We start from the raw sequence: 23,569 nt of genomic DNA, 5'->3' as shown, positions 1-23,569 counted from the left end.
TTGGGTTGGTGTCACCTTGGAACTTTATTTGGGTGTACTCGAAAAATCAATACATTTACCCAATGATAGCAGTATTCAGTAGGAGTAGGAAATTAAAACGGGTTAAAAATTTATCCACCTATCAAGAAAGTGCTAAAGTCCGTGCACTGACTGCCCATATACTATACCAACTTATGTACGTATATATGCCGTGTTAAATGTACACTATATTAGGGATGCATAAAAAGATGAAAACGGGTACCCAAAAACCCGTTTCTGGCAAATCGGTATCGGAGCCAACTACACTTCTGGAACCGTGCCTTTTAGTAAAGACCATCAATAAAACAGGACTAAAAGCGTAATTGGGGAAAGCGGAACAAATAATCGAAGGGCAATACAAAAGAATGGCTCATTCGACAAATTTTTCGCCTCGTCCAAAACGAAGATTTTATATTTTTTCTTTATATCGATAAAATTTTGCTGTCCAAGAATTTTTTTTGTGGCGGGCAGGAAAATTGTTGGTTTTTAGCACCAACAACACAAATAACAATGACTCGAAAGATCCCACAATAAACACTCTCTACCCGGTTCGGTACCAAAATGTGAGTACCACGCAACTTAAATGTCAATTTGTCTGCAGCACTAGTGTGCCCGTGGCCAACTAAAACGCCACCGGGTGACACAAAATAAACAAAATAAGGCACTAAAGACCCAGGCACATAACGTGCGGGCAAAGAGGCCATGCGCATAATGCACGCCACATATGAATATTTTTTTATGCAGCGACAGATGTTTCCCCTTATGCGCGCGCTAATAAAATTTCCCAAATCCCCAATAATACAACTAGGGACCACTCGCCCCCGCATTTTCGAGAATGACTCGACCCAGTCAAACATATTGCATTTCTTTCAGAAAAATGGGTCGCTTTGCCGCTATGCAACGAAGCGCTGCCAAGAACGTCATGCGTTATACGTCGGAATGCCGCGCTTGTTTTAAGCAACATCCCATACGCCTGTGCCCCATCTTTCGGGCCAAAAAACCCGAGGAGCGTCTTTACTTAGCGATCCGCGGGAGCTGCTGTGGAAATTGCTTGGCTCTAGACCACCGCTCGAACGCGTGCCCAAGCCAAGGCCGATGTAAAAAATGCGGCGAAAAACATCACACGATGCTTCACATCTCCTCGATTGATGAAGAGGAACAGCTACTCCACGAAGCCCGCTCCAAGCCATGGAGTGTACAAGTTGAGGAGGAGCTGGAATCACCCCGTGAGCGGATTGACGACTCCATATCGTTATATGCGTCAGATGCTGGAACGGAGATTGGGCCTCTTCGTCCAGCTCGAATCCACCGAACCGGAGCGGAGACTCGGTCTCTTCGCCCGAACACAACACCAGCAGCCAAATCGTTTAGACCGCTTTTGCAGCATGAAAGGAAGCGGCTCCAGCACAACACATCTACAGTCCAGCGCCATGTTCGTGACGGCCGAGCGGAGACTCGGTCTCTTCGCCGGCAAACTAAGGACCCTCAACGAAGACAACCACCGCGCGATCGCAGAGCGGAGACAAGGCCTCTTCGCCTGCAACAAAGATATCACACCCATCATCAACCACGAGATCGCAGTCATGGATCCAACTCGCTGCAGCTCAAGACCGTGTCCGCCTTCCGGGCAGGGCTCCTAGCCCCGCATTCAGCTGCCACCGCCACCATGATACCGACGGTAGCGATCACCCCCACCGCGGTCGTGAAAATAGAAGCAGGGGGGCGGCTACACCTCGTTCGCGCCTTAATCGACGGATGCTCCTCCACCACAGTGATTGCGGATGAGCTCGCCCAGGAGCTCCAACTTCCTACCAGCAACATTGGCGGGCAAGCAGGATGTCTGCTGCGTATCCGAGGAAGACACGGACAGAACAGAAGGATTGCGACCCATGCTGCGGTCGTAGCGAATTTTCGGCGCACGACACCCACAACCAGCATCGACAGTGCCATCGCAGCCCCGTACGCACATCTTCGTCTGGCGGATCCGCAGTTCTACTCATCCGCCCCGATCCGCCTCGTCCTGGGCACAGATGTATATGCCGAGATAATACTCCCAGGGATTCTGCCCACCATGTTTGGCCCTTTGTTAGCTCAGAGTACCATCTTCGGTTGGGTACTCTCGGGCACAGCGAAGGCCTAACAGCAAAATGTTCGGTAACGACCGAAATACATGAATTTTTACACTTTTTATCCTTTTTATTTTATTGAATTTCTATTGTACACAGTCGCAGGAGGTGTGCGTTTAAAATCTTGTATCATTACAATAAGTTATTTTTTCATTGAATTTTCTTCATGCAAAATTCACAAGCATAGAATTTCCAATGAATTTGTAATAAACGGCAAGAAATATGAACATATATCTTTTTACTTTTTTGCAATCCCTAGCTCTAGGCAAACATGGCTCAGGCTTCTAACCATGTCGGGAAAGTGGCGCATGACCGAGGCATCGGCAACCAAGCTCGCACACTACGCAACGCATCGTGCGTGCTGCCAAGCCGGCGGACTGGCCGTCGTTAGGTTAAGTTAGTTATAAGTTTTAAATTTTTTTTCCTCTTCTTTACGGTCGGTGATCCTTGGAGGACTGTGAGGTTGCGTACCGCAAGGGGGGCGGCATGTTTAGGCCCAATGCCTAACTTTCACTTGATTGACGGCGCCCCTCCCTAATGTTTTAATAATATTTCCAGCCACCCACACTCACGCCGCATTTGTGTGCATGCATTCACATGTATGCGTTGCGTACACATGCATGTGTGTGTGCAGGTTGTCAGCACCCATGCACGTATACGTAAGGGTGGTTGTGTGTGTGGTTTTTCCCCTCCTTAATACCAGAGGACCTTTTCGCGGCTTAGCGGTTGTCATCAACGGCACAACCGGCCTCTTTTTCGATCGACCGCCAACCAGCACACATCGCCCAGGATCACCATCGTCCAGTTATACACAAAGGTAATATTGTATCCTCTTTTACATTTCCGCACACTCAAATTAAATATTATTTTATAACGAGGAATTCCCCTTTGTGTACTTATTTATTTCTTTTGAGCGAACCATCCACTCCAAGATCGACCCTTGTGCGCCTACCCACTGCCGGTTTACGACGCACTCAGGCCGAACATTGTCAAAAGAAAGCACATCATTTGTAGGATCGAAAATGTTCATGACGTCTTTCCGAAATTCCAATATGTACTCAAACCAATTATGTAAGCGCTCTGATTCGAAATCCAAATTCAAAGCTATTATGTAACCCCGCTCTAATTCGAAATTCGGAAAGCTGCGTGTTGTTCAAACTTTTACCTACATACAATATGCTAAGCGCCAAACGGTGCGCGAACTACTCTCTCACTCATTTTGAGTTCGAATAAAATATTGCTCCACATTGTTACCTTTATTGGTCTGTACCAAAATCCTTAAAAAATGTTCCAAAATAATTACTCACTTCAACGTAGCCTATTATTATTTAAATGCAACTGACTGAATCGGAAATTTTCAGGTTGTATAGTAACGAAAAAAAACGTTCCAAAATATTTTTGGTTTTTGGTCAAAGTTTTTGGTTAAAGGCTTTAAAAAAACAAACATGAAATCACAAATAATAAGTAACTTTTGTTGAAACTAACTAATTTTATTTATAACAATTAATGGCAAGTTGGCTCCAAAATGTTTTTGCATTTCCACGTCTTATATTAAACAAAAAAAAAAAACTAAATTTGTTCCAAAAATATAACATTACATTTTTTATATTGCCTTTTATGCTTCTTTATTTTATTATATCTGTTTTTATTTTATTATATATTCCCTTACTTCAACTTAGTCTATTATTATTTAAATGCAACTGACTGTATCGGAAAATTTAACGTTGTATATTAAACGAAAAAAACAACGTTCCAAAAATGCTTCTGGCTTAAGGACAAAACGGCAACCGGCGTCATAGCGGTTTTTTCCCATTTCAACACTATAAACTCTCGCAGCTGGCACTTGCCTGAATATTTTTGTACCAAATAAAAACCCAATGTACAAAAATATTCGTGGACATTTACTACTTCATAAAATATAACATTACGCATATTTTTAATATTTGAAACTTTTTTTAACTATATATTTTATGTCACACATTTTTGTTAATTAATTTAATTCCAGCTGTTATATTTTTGCAAACCAATTTTTTATTAAATTTTGTATTTTCCTACATATTTTTATTTCAATTTATTTAATTTTTTGAATTTTTTAATTTTATTTGATTTTATTTTTAGTAAATTTTGTATTTTCTTAAAAAAAACTAAATGTAAGGCGCGATAACCTCCGAAGAGATCTAATGCCGAGCTTCTCTTCCAATTTGCCTCGTGCTCCCCTTGATTTTCCCTACAAATTGGCCGGACGGGACCTACATGTTTTATGCCGACTCCGAACGGCATCTGCAAGGGAGATGAGTTTTCACTGAGAGCTTTTCATGGCAGAAACACACTCGGAGCGCTTGCCAAACACTGCCGAGGGGCGACCCCGATTAGAAAAGTTTTCTTCTAATTGAAAAACCTTATTTCTAAAATTTTGATGTTGCTTTGCCCGGGGTGTGAACCCTGGGCATACGGTGTGGTAGGCGGGGCACGCTACCATCACACCACGGTGGCCGCCATTATTTGTATTGTATTTTCTTACATATTTTTATTTCCGTACTGCATAGGCCTTATATTACCCAACTATCTATATTGTGACTAATAGTAGCATCACTAATTACTCACATCCCTAAGGTTATTAAATAAAGGCACAACAACATTAATGCAAGCTACATAAACACATTAATCATCATTACCCACATACATACAAGGCAACGAAAAGATAACTCACACATAGATGTAACCATCAGCCGTAGTAGTACTCACATATACACACGCATATGGCTATGCGTGAGACTATAAACTACAAATGTACATGTACTTATATGGCTGTTAACCAAGCGTGATGTTCGCGAAGTTACTAGACCTTAGGAGAAATGGGTGAACGAGGCAACAGAGAGTATAAAAGCTGCGCGAGATGAGTAGTCAGTAACCAGTTTTGATTTAAGCACGCAATTGGTTGTGAAGTAAGAGTTATTGTGAAGTACTCTCAAAGTAGCCTAATAAAGACCATTTTGCATTATTGAATATTGGAGTTATTTATTCAACAGTTTATCGATTCGAACGTTAGCAGAAGGTTGCAAATAAGTAGAATTTCACTTAATTCGTTACAATATATATGAATACGCTAACAAATTTTCCATACAATCAATTGCCAGTCTGTTTCGCATACTTAGCATACGTAAATCGTATACAAGTGATATTAGTCGAATCGTATGGATCAGCCGCAGTGCATAGGCCTATTTTTGTTAACAAATATTACTCTATTCGTTTATAATTAATAGAACGATCTCTCCAAGTGTCGAAATTTCCTTTCTTAGCCAAAAGCACATCATTTGTAGGATCGAAAAATTTTCATGGCGTCTTTCCGAAATTTAAAGACACAGACCTATTATGTAATCCCGCTCTAATTCGAAATTCACCTACATACATATGCGTACGTGCCAAGCGGTGAAAGAACTACTCTCTCACCCATGTTGAGTTCGCATAAAATATTGTTTCCCACTTACTTATATTTATCTGTACCAAAATCCTAAAAAAAATGTTCCAAAATAATTGTTAGCGCACAAAAAACTCTAAATAGAAGTTATTTTTAACCGGCCCATTTTTTTGGGGCAAATTACACTTACACGTAAATGTATGGGTCCTTATTTAACAGATTCTTTGTTTTTTATTTTAGTTGCTTTCAAAAAAACATCAAATCACAAATAATGAGTTAGCTATGTTATAATGTTATGTTTTATGCGTAAACGTTTTTGAATTTCCATATTCTATGCTCATTTTAGATAAAGTACGTCTTATACGGAGAAAAAGTAAATAAATTTGTTCCAAAAATATAATATTAAATTTTTTATATTGCCTTTTATGCTACTTTTTTAATATTTCTTATTTTATTTTATCATATATTGCCTTCATCCAACTTAGTCCATTACTATTTAAATGCAACTGACTGAATCGGAAAATTCCAGGTTGTATATTGAACGAAAACAAAAACGTTCCGAAATATTTTTGGTTTTTTGTCAAAACTGCAACCGGCATCATAGCGGCTTTTTCCCATTTCCACACTATAAATGCTATCAGCCGCCACTTTTTTGTACCAAAAAAAAAAAAACGCAAAGTACCACAAAATTCGGGGACAGTTACTACTGCATAAAATATAAAGTCATGCATATTTTTCATATTTGAAATTTTATTGAACATTATATTGTAACGAATTTAGGGTATTTCTGCTTATTTGCAACCTTTACGATCGAATCGCTGAACTGTTGAATAAATCACTCCAATGTTCTGTATTGCAAAATGGTCTTTATTAGACTACGTTTCGAGTAGTACAATTATACTACTTCGGCTGATGACTACATCTGTGTGTGAGTTATCTCTTCGTTGCCTTATATGTATGGGGGTAAATGATGATTAATGTGTTTATGTAGCTTGCTTTAATGTTTTTGTTGTTGTGCATTTATTTAGTGATGTGGAAATTGGCCACAATATTTTATGTCACACATTATTTTCAAGTTAATTTTATTTTAGCTATTATGCTATTTTTGCAACCCAATTTTTATTTTTTATGATTTTATTTTCATTGAATTAAGTATTTTCGTACATATTTTTATTTCAATTTATTTAGTTGCATGAATTTGCATTTTTTGTGTACTTTCTTACATATTTATATTGCATAGGGCCGATATTACGCCACTATTTATGTATATATTAATACGCTAACAAATTTTCCATTCGAATGTCAGGCTTTTTCGCATATTTACCACACTTAAAACCTTATAAAAGTTGTCTCCAAATATCGAAATTACGTAAACTCTCTAATTGGTAATCCAAAAAAAAAAATTAATAAATAAATGTAAGGCGCGATAACCTCCGAAGAGATCTAAGGCCGAGCTTCTCTTCCAATTTGCCTCGTGCTCCTCTTGATTTTCCCTACAAATTGGCCGGACGGGACCTACATGTTTTATGCCGACTCCGAACGGCATCTGCAAGGCAGATGAGTTTTCACTGAGAGCTTTTCATGGCAGAAATACAGCCGGAGCGCTTGCCAAACAGTGCCGAGAGGCGACCCCGCTTAGAAAAATTTTCTTCTGATTTAGAAACCTTATTTCTAACATTTTGATGTTGCTTTGCCCGGGGTGCGAACCCAGGGCATACGGTGTGGTAGGCGGAGCACGCTACCATCACACCACGGTGGCCGCCATCCAAAAACTCAAAGCTATTATGTAAACCCGCTCTAATTCGGAATTCGGAAAGCTGCGTAGTCGTGTTGCTCAAATGTTGCACCTCTACATACATGCATATGTGTGCGCGCCAAACGGTGAGAAAAATACTCTTTCACTCATTTTGAGTTCGAATAAAATATTATTTCCCCGTTGTTACCACCTTTATTGGTCTGCACCAAAATCCTAAAAAAATGTTCCAAAATAATTACTTACTTCAGCGTAGTCTATTATTTAAATGCAACTGGCTAAATCGGAAAATTTCACATTGTATATTTAAAAAAAGAAACGTTCCAAAAATGTTTCTGGTTTTAGGTCAAAATGACAGCCGGCGTTATAGCGCCTTTTCCCATTTGAACACTATAAACGCTTTCAGCTGCCACTTGCCTAAATATAAAATAATAATAAAAAACGCAATGTTCGGGGTCATTTACTACTTCATAAAATATAAATTCGTGCATATTTTTCATATTTGAATTTTTTTTAACATTATATTTTATGTCACAAATTTTTTTCAGATTAATTTAATTTATTATATTATTATACTATTATATTTTTGTAAACCGATTTCAATTTTTTTTTCACTAAATTTTGTATTTTTATTTAAATTTATTTAATTTCATGAATTTGTATTTTTTTGTTTAATTTGATTTTATTTTTATAAAATTTTGGACTTTCTTACATATTTTTATTTCAGTATTGCCGAGGACGTATATTACCGCACTATCTATGTAGATATTAATACGCTAAAAGATTTCCCATACCAGGCTGTTTCGCATATTTGGTATACTTAAAACCTTAGAAAAGTTATATGAACCGATTCGTATGGATCAGCCGCAGTGCATAGGCCTATTTTTATTAACAAATATCGCTCTGTGTATTTATAATTAATAGAAAAAGTTTTTTAAAAATTCGAACAATCTTTCCAAATATCGAAATTTTCTTTCTTACCCATAAGCTCAACATTTGTAGCAGCGAAAAATTTTCATGGCGTCTGTCCGAAATTCAAAGACACAAACCTATTATGTAAGCCCGCTCTAGATCGAAATTCTGCAAGCTCAGTATTGCTCAAATGTTTCAACTACATCAGCGATCACTATTTAGTTGAATAATTATTGCGCCACTTCACACGTATTATTATTCTCTTTCGTCTTTAGTTGTCGCTGAAAAAGCAGCAGAGTTGTAAAACTGTGCAATCATTTTAAATTTTAAATCATTGATTTCATTTATTCATTCCTTTTTAAGGAATGTGGCTTAAAAGTTAACCCATTCTTCATTCATTAGTGGAAGAAAAGACTGCACTCCTGAACTCATTCGAAGGAAGAATAAAGTAATTGACTGAAACACAAAAATTTTTCAACACAGAATAAGCATTCAAATGAATGCAGCCTTTGCTGCTTTTCTAGTACCAATCAATTATGAAAAATATCGTACATGCACAAAACCCGCTCAAATATCACATGGTTGCATTTAATTAAAGCCACTTCAAAATATGAACACACAAATTTAATTATTGGCGGTGATTACCAGTTTTTTCGTTATTTAAATGGTAACAAAGCACAAAGAAGTTAACTGAAATTTCCCTAAAAATTTAATAATAAAAAAAAGCAAATGACAAATATTTCAACATCCCTGTTCCGAAAAGTGTCATCGTTTCAAATAAGTACTGCCAATGTGCCATATAAAAGGTACTTGCATGAAAAAGTACTAACTTACATGTGAACGTCCTCAATTGGTGATTTAACAATTGAAGAAAATGTAATTCAAAATAAAAGTTCCTTCATATATTCTTCTTATTGGTATATGGTCAAATACTGTATCTACACTGGTTTGCAAATTGCAATAGTACTATTTTCCTGCATTTTCTAAGAAAAGTATTCTTCTAAACACAATCGTTTGTAATTACAGTCAATTAATGTAGGCTCTATACATATATGTAATACTCCTATATTGCTAATAGAAAATGCTCGCAATGTGTTTTGAATTCGAAATCAAAACAAGACAGCCTAAGAAATTTTTGTGATTGTAGCATAAGTGTGACAAGAAAAAATTTAAATTTAGTTACATTGGATTGTTGAATACAAAAACAAAAACGTTTAAACAGCAATATATCGGCACTCTGATGTTTGGGAATGTACCTAGCCTTTCGTAGCAATATAGGAGTATAACATATATGGTTCTATAGGTAGTTGTTGAATTTTTTATGATAGCAAAGAAAATTGACTTTGAATACAAACCTGCTCAAGTAAGATAGAATACAACCTTCCAAATCAATTTCAATATTTTACCAATGCCGTGCAAATAGGCAGATAGACTAATGGTCCTCTGAATCACGCGGGCCCTATATTTATATCCCGTCAAACACTGTCAAAACAACAGCTTTAAAAAACTGTGGTCCGAGGGAGCCAGTCATTCAAACTCTTTGTAGGGAGGGAGATTCATAATCTCTCAAGAGTTTCTACCAATGGAACATTTTTTTTGTGGCACAAATGAAGGAAACGGGGAAGGTGACTCAGGTGAATAGAAAAAGCCTGAATCGCTGTAGGACGATGCCATGGAAATATACATAATTTGATATAAATTCTCGGAATTAGGAAGCTCCAACGAAATCGCCGATATGCCTATGTACTTTGATGTATTTAAATTTAAATGACTTAAACTCAAGTATCTGTTTTTGTTATATTATCGACAAAAAATATTCACAATTTACTCTATTTGGTCAATACAATAATAGCAAAATAAGTAGGACATAAAGTAAAATTTGGACATATAGCAAGAAAGCAATAGATTGTCTTTGCGAAGTTTCAGCAAAATTCATAATTAAGACCCTATGCTTTTATATACGCAAGTTATCCGTGAGATATACCTTAAAAAGTAAACCAATCAACTCACAAGAGCCTACAATTTTTTGATCTTACAGGATTAATGAAAGAAAAATCAACCCAACTACGAAGTATACAAAATCTGCTATTGTTTGCGGGGGGAATGTGGCGCCCAGGTCATGGGGCGCGATCGCACGCAAATAAAAAAGAGATAAAAGAAAGAGTTAGAAACGAGTAGTCACAAATTTATTCACTTTATAAACAATGGGATTGAAGTGTTATCTGTATGAGATAGGATAATTAATTCACAAACCACTTCGAACTTCCAAATTACAAAATGATGAGTTGTAAATATTAATAATATGATAACCGCAAATTGTTGGCTAAATTACAGTTCAAAATCGAAATATTGGTGGCTGATTGCCAGACACTTGCCAAGTGCAAATTCTAATGTTAAAATCGCAATTATTAAAAAGAATCACAATAGCAAAGTGCGATTATAGCGTAAGTTATATGCACAAACTATGAAAAGATACGTAATATGATAACTCACCTGTGAGATAGCTGCTGGCTCGTGAACGTTCCAAAATAGAAAGAAGGATTTAAAAACGAAAAAGGTCCGCACCACCTGCCGATAGCTAACTTTCGTCGAGTTTTTCCCCTTTGAAGTTAGCGCTCGGCAGGGGTGGGCCGTTACCGGTAAATAATAATGTTGCCAAAAAATGTGCATTAGGGTGGTAGCGAATATTTAGGCTGGTGCCCTAAACATGCCGGCCCCCTTGCGGCGAGCAACTCGAAAGAGCAAAAGAAAAAACTGGTGAGTACGCCAGCAACCTTCCCAAGGCAGGATAAAATAAGTAAATTAAAACTATGATGTGTATGTATCGTTGGATCGTAAGTACGATCTCCGGCGGACATCCGTGCTCGCAGTAATGCAGCCTCGCTGAACTGTGGATGAAAAAGAAAAGCGTTAGTATTCAAGTACGTGGGGTTGCTTGGTTTAAAATGCACCTTGTGGTATAGTTTAAGGTTTTATAGTGGGTGGGCTCCGGACACGACGAGGCCGAATATTGTGGCTTGGGTGAGGAGCCCGCCGACAGTCGACGCGGGTGTGCCGCCGACCATAATATTGGCGTAGACGTCGGCGCCCAAAGTGAGCAACACTGGCGACGATCGGTAAAACGTCGGATCGGCCAGCTTCATGAACTGGAATGGGGCAGCTACCGACGGGTCCAGATTTGCCGTGGGGTTTAACCTGGTATAGTTTGCTATTACGGTGGCTTGGGTCGTGATCTTTCCCGCTACCCCATACTTCCCTCGAAGAACGATGGTGCACCTCGAAAGACGTATTGTTACGCTCCAGGTGTAGATCCTTGCACAAATTGGCATCGATAATGCTGGTGGGAGCGCAGGCATCTAACAGGGCGCGGACCAGGTGTAAACGGCCTCCTGGCTCAATTCGGACTATGGCTGTCGGCGTGATGGCGATCAATGCTCGAGTTATAGTCGGTGCCGCTAAATTGTCCCGGAGTCGACCACTTCTGAAGCCGGCTGGGGTTGTTGTTTGGCGCGCGAGGGTGGTTGTGGTACCCTCCTTGCATGGTTGATACGGGGCCGCTCTGCCAGTGGAGCGTCGTGTCGAGCGGAACGTACGCGGCTCCGCGCCGCCCCGGCGCCTACTGGCATTGCGGTGCGATGGGCGGAAAGGACGGGTCTCCGCGCCATCCCCGTGTTCTATGTGTCTCTGATTGCTTTTCTGCTTCTCATGCTGAAGCAGTGGTCGGAAGGATCGTGCTTCTCCACTGGCCGTTGGGGCGATGGCTAAGGCGGCTGCACTTCTCGTGAACTCTTCCATCTCCTTCTCCTCCTCTTCTACCTGTTGGGCCCACGATCGTGTGTCCTCGGTGATGTTGATCGATAGCACCTCGTCGCTTTCGTCGTCGTCGCGCTCTTCGCAAGGGATCGGGCGTGGCCGTGCTTGCTCGTCCTCCATGTGAAGCGTAGTGTGGTGTGGTTCACGGCAGCGGCGGCAACGGTCGTTGCTCTCTAACCGATGGAACGGCGATAGGCAATTGGGGCAGTGCCGGTGTATAAGGACGGCCCGGAGGCGTTCTTCTACCGACATTCCCCTGTACCGCGGGCATAGTCGTATGCCGTGGTTCTTCTGGCACAACCGGCAGGAGACGGTGAAGGAGTCAACGCGTTGCTCCGTCTTGTTGCGTTTGACCGAGAAACCCGTCATTCTGGAACGGGAACTTGTTATTATTTGTTTTGCATTTTAAGGGAGTTGGGTGGCGTATGGGCGGAGAGTAGAAGCTTAATTGGTCGAGCTTGTGGTTGGCGTACTCGGGTTAAGGGTTTATTGGGATGAATAATCTGGTTAAGTTATTCTGCCGATGTAGTGACGTGTAGTGGTTGAACCCACTGTTAGGTTTAGTAAACTTTGATTGACATACGCCTAAAATGACCTTTCGTTTTGAAATTATTTTCATCAGAATTAAAATGCTGATATTGAAAGCCACCAATAGTAAGATTAAGAATTGTTAAATATAGACTTAGGGCAAACTATATTTTTTAGTCTTTGCCTAAGGCAGGCAATACGCGACAATATACGGTATATCACGGCAAACCCGTGTGTTGCCCCGGCTCCTTTTAATTGCCCTACAAAAATTTGGTCACAAAACTTACCCACGCCCATGCAAATGTGACTATGAATATAACTTATGAATGTCTGTAAAATGACTAGTCAAATAACGTCGTGCAGATAAAATGTGCGACAGATGTAAAGAGGCCTTTATTCGCTATCTGGGAACACTCTTTGTGTTGATTTGGGCCATGTTGTGTGAGAATCACAAATTGTGGTGTGTTTGTTGATTTCAACACCACCCTGGCAGGGATAGCCTACACTATCGAGTGTGGTAACTTGTAGAGCTGTCAGCTGATAACTCTTCCACTCATTGGAATGAGGCAGTTGTGCGGTGCTGCCAATTTGGCAGCGTAATGAGACATAATGGTCATGTCATGTATTATTTTGGGAAAGCTCGCGTCAGAGTCCTGAAGCGACATAAAATTTATAGTCTTTTCGAAAAAGTTTAATTTCTCCCTTGTTTGTAGTATCGAAAGCATATATGACACTACGTTGATTTTGAATGTGTTTTTATGCACCAAATTGTCAGACTAAAACAAAATTTTCATTTGTCGGAAAAAGGTAAAGTTGTTCGGGTACTAACACTAGAGTTTGTTGGATCCCGCGGATCCGACTTGTGATCCCATGGGATCGCGCGCAATGTGTACAGCGTAAGAACCGAAAAAAGCAAATGTCATCGAGTGGCAACCTTGTTTCGTTCATTCAAAAATGTCATTCATTCATGGGAGTGAGTATACACACATTTTAGAATGAATTTCCAGGAAACGTGGATTTTTTCTTATTTACTGGCTAGCTCGACTAATACCATCTTTTTCTCTTCTCGTTTCAGATTGCCGACCATTTACATATAGTAAAAATATAAAACTGACATTCTAATCTGAGTTGGCCGCAGACAAAGTATACATCAAAACATATTAAGCATATATCGTGATCGTACATTGAGTCCAAGATTTTATGATGAGCAAAAACAAAACTTTAACACGGCTTGCAGACATGCAATTCAACATGCAGATGTTATTGCCTGTATGCATAATGTGTCCAATTCGTGGACACGTACCGTTTGACATTCCACAGTCTTGGAAACTCTGAGGGAATACCACCATTTACCTATTTTTTTTTCTTTTGGTTTTAAACAAAATTGATATGCTAAAGTCGAAGCGTATCTTCTTGGACTTGATACGAATACTAACTAATAATACTATTAGTACTGCGCAATTAGAAGGGGATCGTAAACGAAAATTTAAGGCCAATCCATTGATGAATTATTTTGTTTTACTAAGTACTGAAATAGGTTTACAAGCAATAAGATAGTAATCTCCGAAAAATTACCACAATGGAGACTCTACAACGTTTGAAACGAAATATACACTTGCAAAATATCCAGGAATTAAGTACACCTCTGCGAACTCCACCATCACCCTTTGTGAAGAATCTTGGCTATGGCACAGGAGTTAATGTCTATAAGTTGAAGCGTTCACCAAAATGTGGCCAAATGCGTTCACCATGGGCGGTGAAGCGTATTTCTTAAACGATACGAGCAAATAAAACACGCAGCTTTCTGCAATGCACGCATTCACGAAGAAGCAGGAATTTTACGAAAGCTATCTCATCCAAATATAGTTGGTTTTCGTGGTGCTATCAAGGGTGCGGATGGTGTAGAATCGTTAGCACTGGAGTGTTGCAAAACGTCATTGGGCTCCATATTGGAAGAACCTAACGATGATAATTTAGGGCCATTGCCCGCGAAGTATACGCTTAAAATGATAGTTGATATGGCAAATGCTTTAGATTATTTACACAACAAAGCCAAATTATTACACGGAGACTTAAAATCATTGAATGTTTTGGTTAAAGGCGATTTCGAAATGTGTAAATTGTGTGATTTTGGTGTAAGCTTACCATTAGATGAAAATGGAATAATTGATTTCACCAAACATCCACATTTGCGTTATGTAGGTACAATTATATGGTGCGCACCTGAGGTCATAGACGAATTGGAAATTATTGATTGTAAAGCTGATATAGTTAGTTTTGGACTAGTTATTTATGAAACCATTGCCCTTGTACCGCCACACACACAGATACATCTAAAAATGACGAGGAGTGTAACAATATGAACCATAATGACACGGCGAAAAGTGAATCGATTGATGAAAGTAGCACATCCATATCAGATCAGGATAATATAGATATACTGGAACAAGCATGTGGCACACGACCACCACTACCACAAACATTCGAATTAACAGACGACTTCAATGCGATAATAGAAATATTTTATTGTTGTACAAATGATTTGGCTGAAGATAGACCGACAGCTAAAATAATTTTGACCATGTTGACGACAGAAAAAAACGTCAAGGTTATGGCTAATTCTAATGAGTAGTGCATATGCATAATAATGTGTGTAACATATAAGGAGTTGAAAATAAAGTTCATCTATTGCAGGCAATGGATTATTTATAGTTATTTGACACGCATTGTAAAAGATCGTTCTTGGGATTATGCAAAGGAAATGTTCATCGATGAAACGCCTGAGGAGCTCATTGTGGAAAGTGTGCGCGCAAGACTGTTAGACTATTTTCCTCAAGAACTACCGTACAATTTGCAAAGCGCAATCGAGTATTATTTGGAGTCATTGGCGACAATGTTGTCAGCGACAAACCGAGCAGCAAATACTCGATGGGGTTAGCGGAGAAAGGGTGGTGTGTATATACAAAGTTTGCGTGCCAATGATATCCAAATGTTGACTTCAAGTAAAACCCTGAGCAGTTGCTGCCGACTCGTATTTGCAGTGATTGTACACATAAACTTTTGCACTCGTATGATTTCATTGGTACAATACAACGTTCGGAATCTTTTATTGGCCAATATCAAAATACACAATCCAAGGAAGAAAGGCCAAGCACAGGACTATTTATAATTCCATATATAGAGGATGATAGTTGCGAAGCTATTGATGGTGTGTGCTTATTGGCCGAGAATGAGGATGATAAGGATCTAGCACAGGCTATTGAAAGCTCGCCTGACGAGAATGCGAATAATTGTAGCCTTGCTCAACAATCTGAGAAAGTAGATCAGGTTAAAGCAAGAAGCACTATATCAGCAGATGAAAATGTAAGCAACAGTACAAAAAGAAGTCAAGGGTTATCGATCGGATCACGATTGGGAACATTTGTGACATCTCACTGGCGGAAATGCCCACACTGCAGCGGGTATTTGCCAGAAATATGACATTGGAAAAGCATATAAAAAGTGCGCACACCAATGTATCTGCTGAGCATATCGCTGCAGTGGCGCCCAAGCCAACCGAGGAAAAGCCAATAGTATGCGAACTATGTCCACGTACTTTTGCACGTCAATTTGCACTTGAACGTCACGTTCGTGCAATGCATTCCGGTGATGGTGATCTAGAACACGATACAAACTCACAAAATATAAACTTATAAGCGTGAGATTTGCCCATATTGTGGACGTAGCTTTGCTCAAGCTAGCATAATAATACACATACGACGTCATACAGGAGAAAAGCCTTATAGGTCTGATGAATGCGAAGAAGGATTTCCTCGTCGACAGGATTTAGTTGTGCATAAGAGACAGCATACCGGTGAACGACCGCCTGTTTGCCATATATGTGGAAAGCCATTTATATGACCAAATAAATTATCAAGGCACATGCGAATACATACAGGACTACAACCGTACAAATGTTCAGAATGCGAAAAATCTTTTACACAATCCAATGATTTGCGCATTCATATGCGGCGCCATACCGGGGAAAAGCCTTATAAATGTAACGTGTGTGGTGATTCTTACATAAGTGGTACTGCACTTAAGACACATCGTATGACGAGTAATCATGCGCCGCCTGGTAATGTGCAAGATGATCCATATGCTAAATGTCGTTTGAACAAGATCATCAACTTTGAAATTACCTCATGATTGAATAACCCAAACGACTGAAGAAAGATCTCCATGTCTTGATGATTATTAATGTGGATTTACATAAACGCTCATTTTTCGATATACCTTCGATGTAAACCATGGTGAGACTGTAGTTTTTAGTAGCTTAATAACTAAACCAAATATTTAACAACAAACATTTTTTTTGTTGTTTTCTCAATAGTATAAGTAAAGTTTTTCAAAGAAAATAAATAAAAGCGCAATAAATGCCAGCGCTGCGGCAGCCGCAGCTAAGACGCAGATCAGGATCGTGTAAAACTCATTATTTGTCAGCTGTGCATAATTGCCATTCGGGTCAGCTGGCCTGCCAAGCTTTTGGTGGTTGAGGTAGACCAGTGCCCAAACACAAAGATGATATGGGTGAACGCGAATACAATCGTCTACTCCAGTCGTGCTCTGGAATGGATCAGTAGACTACAAGAAAATCTGTAACAAGGAAGCACGCTCACCACTTGACACTCCTAGCAGAGACCCAACGAGCTGCTGTCGCAAATCAGGAGCATATGTCAGGATTGCTGGCATAAATAAGAAATTGCAAGGATATTTTTTTTTTTTCCAAATTATTTGTTCGCAGCTCTTGGGACATATTTTTTTTCTTTTTGACTGCTTATTTCAGTTAGAGATGATTGGCATTGTGCTGCTCAATCATGATGTGCCCGGGGCGAATACGATATTGGCATCAGGGTTGATGGCTGAGATGTGGACACACAATTGCATGTGCTTTCCCGACGCGAAAGTATAACCCCAGCATTGGATCCGGAGGTAAATGAAAATTGTGCTGTCTAGGTGTCACCGGTTTGGGGTTTAATAAAGGTGTATATAGTGACCTATGGGTTGTCCCTCCTACCGTTTCTTCAATGCTGATACCTCAACGTTAGGGCAGTTACGGTGGCAAAAAAAGGGGAATTGTGTTGAGTTGCTATTGTGGGGTTGGTCATCGCCTCGAATGAACACTAGTACTTTGCGTTAACCATGTAGTCTTTGTGTGAAGAAAGGATATCGTTTACGGCCTCCTAATCCCCATTTAATACCTCGTATTTGTACGTAAAATCCGTTAACGTTGTTAATGGAGAACTGAGAAGAAAGAAAAAAAATTTCACTATGCCAACCTGCTCAGCATCGCGTTGATAAAATTCGGAAGTTCATCGAAGCCAATAATGAATAATCAAATATTATTACCTTTGCTGATGAAAACTGAGTATAGTTTTTCAATAATTTTTGGGATCATCCTTGAATCAGATATGTTTATTTTAGGTGATCAACAGTCCTTTAACCATTTTCCATTCAGCCTTCTGACTGATTAATGAAGCTTCTACGTGTTGAAGTTTTACTTCTCATTGAAGATTTTATTTGGTCTGAGATACGAATCAGAAATGATTATTCAAGCATAATCACATTTAAGATACATTTTTTTCTTCTCGACAATAAATTAACTTTTGAACCTAAAATACTTTTGAATCGGAACGTTTTAATCATCCTGGGGGATGATGTTTGAATGTTTTGGGTCGCTGGATATTCTGGTGGTGATATGAATAAATTTTTCCCCTTTTTTTTATCCTGCCTTGGGAAGGCAGCTGGGTTATGGGGTTTGTTGGCCTCGTTCGGGGTGAACGAGAGCTGGGTTATGGGGTTTGTTGGCCTCGTTCGGGGTGAACGAGAGCTGGGTTACGGAGTTTGTTAGAACGGTTGGGAGTTACAGATCTTCCACCCCCTCACTGGGGGGTGGTAGTAGGACCAATTTCGTGATTGGTCTGGTGGTTTGTCCCCTTGTCGTATCCAGTTCGACGACTCGAACTCGGTTATCGGGGCCATAATGAAGGTTGGCTATCCGACCTAGTCTCCATTCGTTAGGGGGCAGATTATCCTCCTTAATGACGACCAGGTCTCCCTGTTTAAGGTTTGATTGTGGATGCTTCCACTTAACGCGCTTCTGCAATTCGGTGAGATACTCCGTTTTCCACCGTTTGCAGAAGGTTTGATGCAGCGCCTTGAGTTTTTCCCATCGATTGACGAGTGATGCGCGATTCTCGATGACGTCGATCTCGGGTGGCGCTAGTAGGTGGCCCCCGACTAGGAAGTGCCCGGGGGTAAGTGGCTCCAGGTTGGACGGGTCATTTGAAGATGGGCTTAGGGGTCGGGAGTTGAGACAGGATTCAATCCTACACAGGAGGGTGCTAAACTCCTCGAGAGTAAATTTATGATCCGATGCGATCTTTTTGAAATGAGTTTTGAAACTCTTGACTCCCGCTTCCCACAGCCCCCCTTATGAGGAGCAGCTGCTGGTATGAAATGCCATGTCAGGGTTTGGTGGGCATATTTAGAGAGGGTTTGGTTGCGCGCATCAACGAGGAATGCCTTGACCTCTGAGCGGAGAGCCCTTGACGCGCCGACAAAGTTCGTTCCGTTGTCGGAATAGAGGTTTTTCCGGCATCCTCGTCTGGCGACAAACCGGCTAAATGCTGCGAGAAACGCGGCGGTGCTGAAGTCGCTAGTCGCCTCCAAGTGGATCGCCTTTGTCGCAAAGCAGACGAATAGGCAGACGTATCCCTTAGACATGCGGCATCCTCGTCCGCTGTAAGACTTGATGTCAAACGTTCCGGCGAAATCCACCCCGGTGTTGGTAAATGCCCTGCTAAAGGTGGTACGTTCCGCAGGGAGAATTCCCATGAGTTGCGTCGGGGAACGTTTGCGGAATAGCGTACAGGCCTTGTAGTTGTGGATGATGGATCGGATCATGTTTTTGACCCGAGGTATCCAATACTGCGTGCGTAGGAGCCGCAGCATTAGTTGTTTTCCGCCATGTATGGAAATAGTGTGGACAAACTGGACTAGGAGACGGGTGAGTCGGCAGGCGTAAGGGAGGATTATCGGGTGACGCTCGTCGACGGCAACGTCCCTGGATGCGTTGAGACGACCCCCCACCCGAAGGACACTATCTTCGTCGATAAAGGGGTCTAGGGAGAGGATCTCGTTTTTGGCCGCGATGGGTTTTCTAGCTCTCAGAGAGCTTATTTCTTCGGCTTAGTGGTTGGTTTGGGATATCCTGATGAGGCGGCTAGTCGTAGCCTTGATTTCGTCAGGCGAAATCTGGTGCGACTCTGCTTTAAAGGACGTTTTAGTTTTTGGATGGGTTCTATTGGCGAATCTTATAATGTAGGAGATTACCCGCAACGCTCTTGATAGATCGGAAAACCGATCAAGAATATCCTCGCTATTTTTGAGGTTCGTTGCTGCATTCACTTGTACTCGTTTTTCTTCGATGTTTGTGTGGTACTCCTGTTCGCCTTGAGATGGCCATTCCGCTTTGCCTTCTTTCAGCCAAGAAGGTCCCTGCCACCACAAAGAGTTGTCAACTAGGTCCGTGGCTGGAAGTCCTCTGCTGGATAAGTCCGCTGGATTTGATGCGGACTCGACATGATGCCATGCTTTCGTTCCTACCTTCTCCACGATTTTTGTCACCCTGTGAGCTACAAATGTTGACCAGGAACACGGGGGTTTTCGAATCCATGCTAGGACGATGGTCGAATCTGTCCATAGGTGAATGTTAAATTTGCTTAAGTTCAGGTTCTCCATCACGGTTTCCAAAGTCTCAGCCAGCAAGACGGCACCGCATAACTCCAATCTTGGTAGTGAAATTGTTTTTACTGGTGCCACCCTCGTTTTTGCCATGAGTAGATTAACGTATGTCCTATCGTTGCTCTTAGCTCGCACGTAAACCGTAACTGCGTAGGCTTTTTCGGACGCGTCACAGAAGCCGTGAATTTCTATATCGTTGGTTGGGGTGAAGTGCACCCACCGAGGTATACGAATCCGGTTAATGGCGGGGTACTCCTGCATAAAGGTTTGCCACCGATCTAGAGTGGTTGTGGATACCGGCTCATCCCAATCCGTCCCCTCCAGCCAAATTTTCTGCATTAATATCTTGGCTACGATGATAACTGGAGCAAGCCAGCCTAACGGGTCGAAGAGTTTGGCGATGGCCGATAGGATCGCCCTCTTTGTTAAGATATCCTGGTTTTCGATTGGTTTCGCTGTGAAATAAAAATAGTCGGAATGCGCGTTCCAAAGGATGCCTAGGGTTTTTACCATGCTCGCGTCCTCTAACTCCAGAAAGTCTTCCGTAAGCCTGTGAGGTTTGGGTATGCCCTGTAGTATCCTACTGCAATTAGAGGTCCACTTTCGCAGAGGGAATCCTGCTGACTTTAATGCAGCTGTGATTTCATCGCGAGCCGCGATTGCTGCCTCGATGCTATGCCCCCCTGCAAGGACGTCATCGACGTACATACTGTTTCGCAAGATGTGCGCTGGGGTTGGCAGAGATGCCTCGACGTCATCAGCAAGTTGATGTAGGGTTCTGGTCGCTAGATAGGGGGCACAGTTTACCCCAAAGGTTACCGTGTTGAGCTCAAACACGCTGACAGGTTCCTCTGCGTTGAGTCGAAAAACTATTCTTTGGTATTGGGTTTGATTGTCCTTTACCCAAATTTGCCTGTACATCTTCTCAATGTCGCTGTTGAAGACGTACTTGTAGAATCTCCATCGGAGGAGTAGTATTGTTAAGTCAGATTGAAGTACTGGGCCGGTGTGTAGCACATCGTTCAGGCTTGTGCCATTGGATGTCGGGCACGACGCGTTGAATACGACCCTTACTTTAGTCGTTGTGCTTTCTTCTTTGATGACCGCATGATGCGGTAAGAAATAGCAATCAGTTGATTGTGGTGGTACTACGGTGTGCACCTTAGACATGTGCCCTAACGTGACGTATTCTGTCAGTACCCTATTGTATTCCGTCTGTAGGGCCGGTGTCTTGGCTAGGCGTGTCTCGTTCCGATAGAACTGAGAGAAGACGCTCTTGAGAGATGGGCCCAAACAGACGGTTTTTGGGAAGCTTTGTTTGAATGGAAGGGCGACGGTATATCTTCCATCTGAATTCCTTTCCGTTGTGTTTTTATAGTGCCTCGCAATAGGCATTATCTTCGGTCAGGGCCTTTTTTGTAGGTACGTTTTCAAGTTCCCAGAAAGCGGCTAGCTGCTTGTCTAGGCTAATTTCATTGAAAAAGGATACTCGTGTATTGGTTGGGTGAGGTGCATCTGCACGACCGGTTAAAATCCAACCGAAGACGGTTTCTTGGGCGAGAAGCGTATTTAGAACGTTCTTCCGTATACCGTTCAGTATTATCTGGGGGTAAATGTCGCCTCCAAGTATGAGGTCGACTGGTTCATTAATGAAGAACCTCTTATCCGCCAGAATCAGATCAGGGAACGCTTGCCGAGTCGTTGCGCTCACTTGGCAAGTCGGAAGGTCCCCTGTTAATTGAGGCAGGACTAGGGCCACTGTATTGATGCTTACTAAGGGGTCTGTAAGCGAACCTAGCATAATCGCACATGATTCCTTTACCTGTGCAGATGGTGTATTGTTTATTCCTGACACTTGCACATGCAGACGTTTGGATGGAAGGTTTATTCGCTTTTTTAGTCTTTCTGTTATGAAAGAGCATTCGGACCCAGAGTCTATCAGCGCTCTGGCAGAAAACTTCACTCCATTATAGTGTATATTGACACGTGCTGTTCCTAATAACACCCCTTTAGTGGTCTTAGCATGACACGAAGAGACGTTATTAGCATTATCTTGTCTTTTTTCAGACTCCATCCTTGCCCTAGCCTGTTGTGAGGTTGAAGGTGTATTGTCGGTGGTGTTTTGAGTCCACCTTTGAGGAGTTGTTTTTGGTTGTGCTGTCGGAAGATGGAGCAAGGTGTTGTGCCTTGCATGGCACGTGCTGCAATTAAATTGGCTAGTGCATCGTGTCACGGTGTGTCCACCCGACAGACAATTCAGACAGTAACTATTGTTCTTGACAAATTCGATTTTCCCTGACGTAGACAACCTACGGAATTTTTGGCAATTTCGTAATTTGTGCTCCGTACTGTTGCACATCTTACATGCCGATTTTGGTACGCTGGCTTGGTAAACCCCAAGTTTTGTAGAATTTTCCCTAGAATTCGAATTTTGACTTTTGGGTGCTTTTGTAGTTTTGTTACCCCTAAGATCGGAAACCGTCTCTAATGTCTGGAAGCGATTGGACAGGAATTTGTCCATATCCTCCCATTTCGGGATATCTGTCTTCCGTTCTACGGTCTGTTCCCAAAGAGCCAATGTAGATTCAGGGAGTTTTGTGGAGCATAAGTAGGTTATGATTGCATCCCAATTTGTGATGTCAATATTATGACATTGTAGCGCAGAGATGCAATTGTTTATCTCCCGTTGCAATTTTTTGATTGAAGTTCCACACTCCTGCTCGACTGCCGTCAGATTAAATAAAAGTTTTAATTGTGTGTTGACGAGGATACGTTTATTTTCGTACCTGTCGCTTAGATTCTTCCAGGCGGTTGCAAAACCCTCGTTTGTTAATGAGCACCTGCCCACTATTTCTTTTGCCTCCCCTTGCGTTTTTTGTTTTAAATAATATAATTTCTCGACATCTTTCAGATCGGTATTATGGATGTATATCGCCGTGAACATATCTCTAAAGGCTGGCCAGGAAAGGTAGTCGCCTTTAAATACATCGGTGTCACAAGGCGGCAGCCGCATTTTATGTCCACGGCGCGAAGAGCCTTCATCCTTTGCTTCATCCTTGGCCGGCTGTGGGGTGATGGCTTCGGCTTCAGCCGCCACAGCAGACATGCATTGCAGGTAGCATGCGAAGCAACTTTTATTCTTCTTTCTTAGTGAGCTGAGCTCGTCTTTGGACAGCTCAGAATTGCTGAGAAGACTTTCATATGTGGACTTGGTCT

At 41.4% G+C, this 23,569-nt stretch overlaps 1 protein-coding gene and 3 pseudogenes across 1 annotated transcript in view; all 4 read left to right on the top strand.

Moving 5' to 3' along the window:
- Window positions 1-23,569, top strand: part of Rbcn-3A (Rabconnectin-3A) — a 2,573,828-nt gene that overhangs the window by 510,262 nt on the left and 2,039,997 nt on the right. The window lies entirely within an intron of this gene.
- On the top strand, window positions 13,696-15,665 carry LOC137247665 (GTPase Era, mitochondrial-like; annotated as a pseudogene).
- LOC137250057 (lymphokine-activated killer T-cell-originated protein kinase-like) lies at window positions 14,107-15,203 on the top strand (annotated as a pseudogene).
- LOC137247664 (zinc finger protein 420-like) lies at window positions 15,216-17,184 on the top strand (annotated as a pseudogene).

The sequence above is a fragment of the Eurosta solidaginis genome, chromosome 4 (genome assembly GCF_040869045.1).
Source record: "Eurosta solidaginis isolate ZX-2024a chromosome 4, ASM4086904v1, whole genome shotgun sequence".
In the NCBI taxonomy this organism is placed as follows: domain Eukaryota; kingdom Metazoa; phylum Arthropoda; class Insecta; order Diptera; family Tephritidae; genus Eurosta; species Eurosta solidaginis.
The sequence above is the reverse complement of the archived record's forward strand: the minus strand, read 5'-3'. Positions and strand labels throughout refer to the sequence as shown.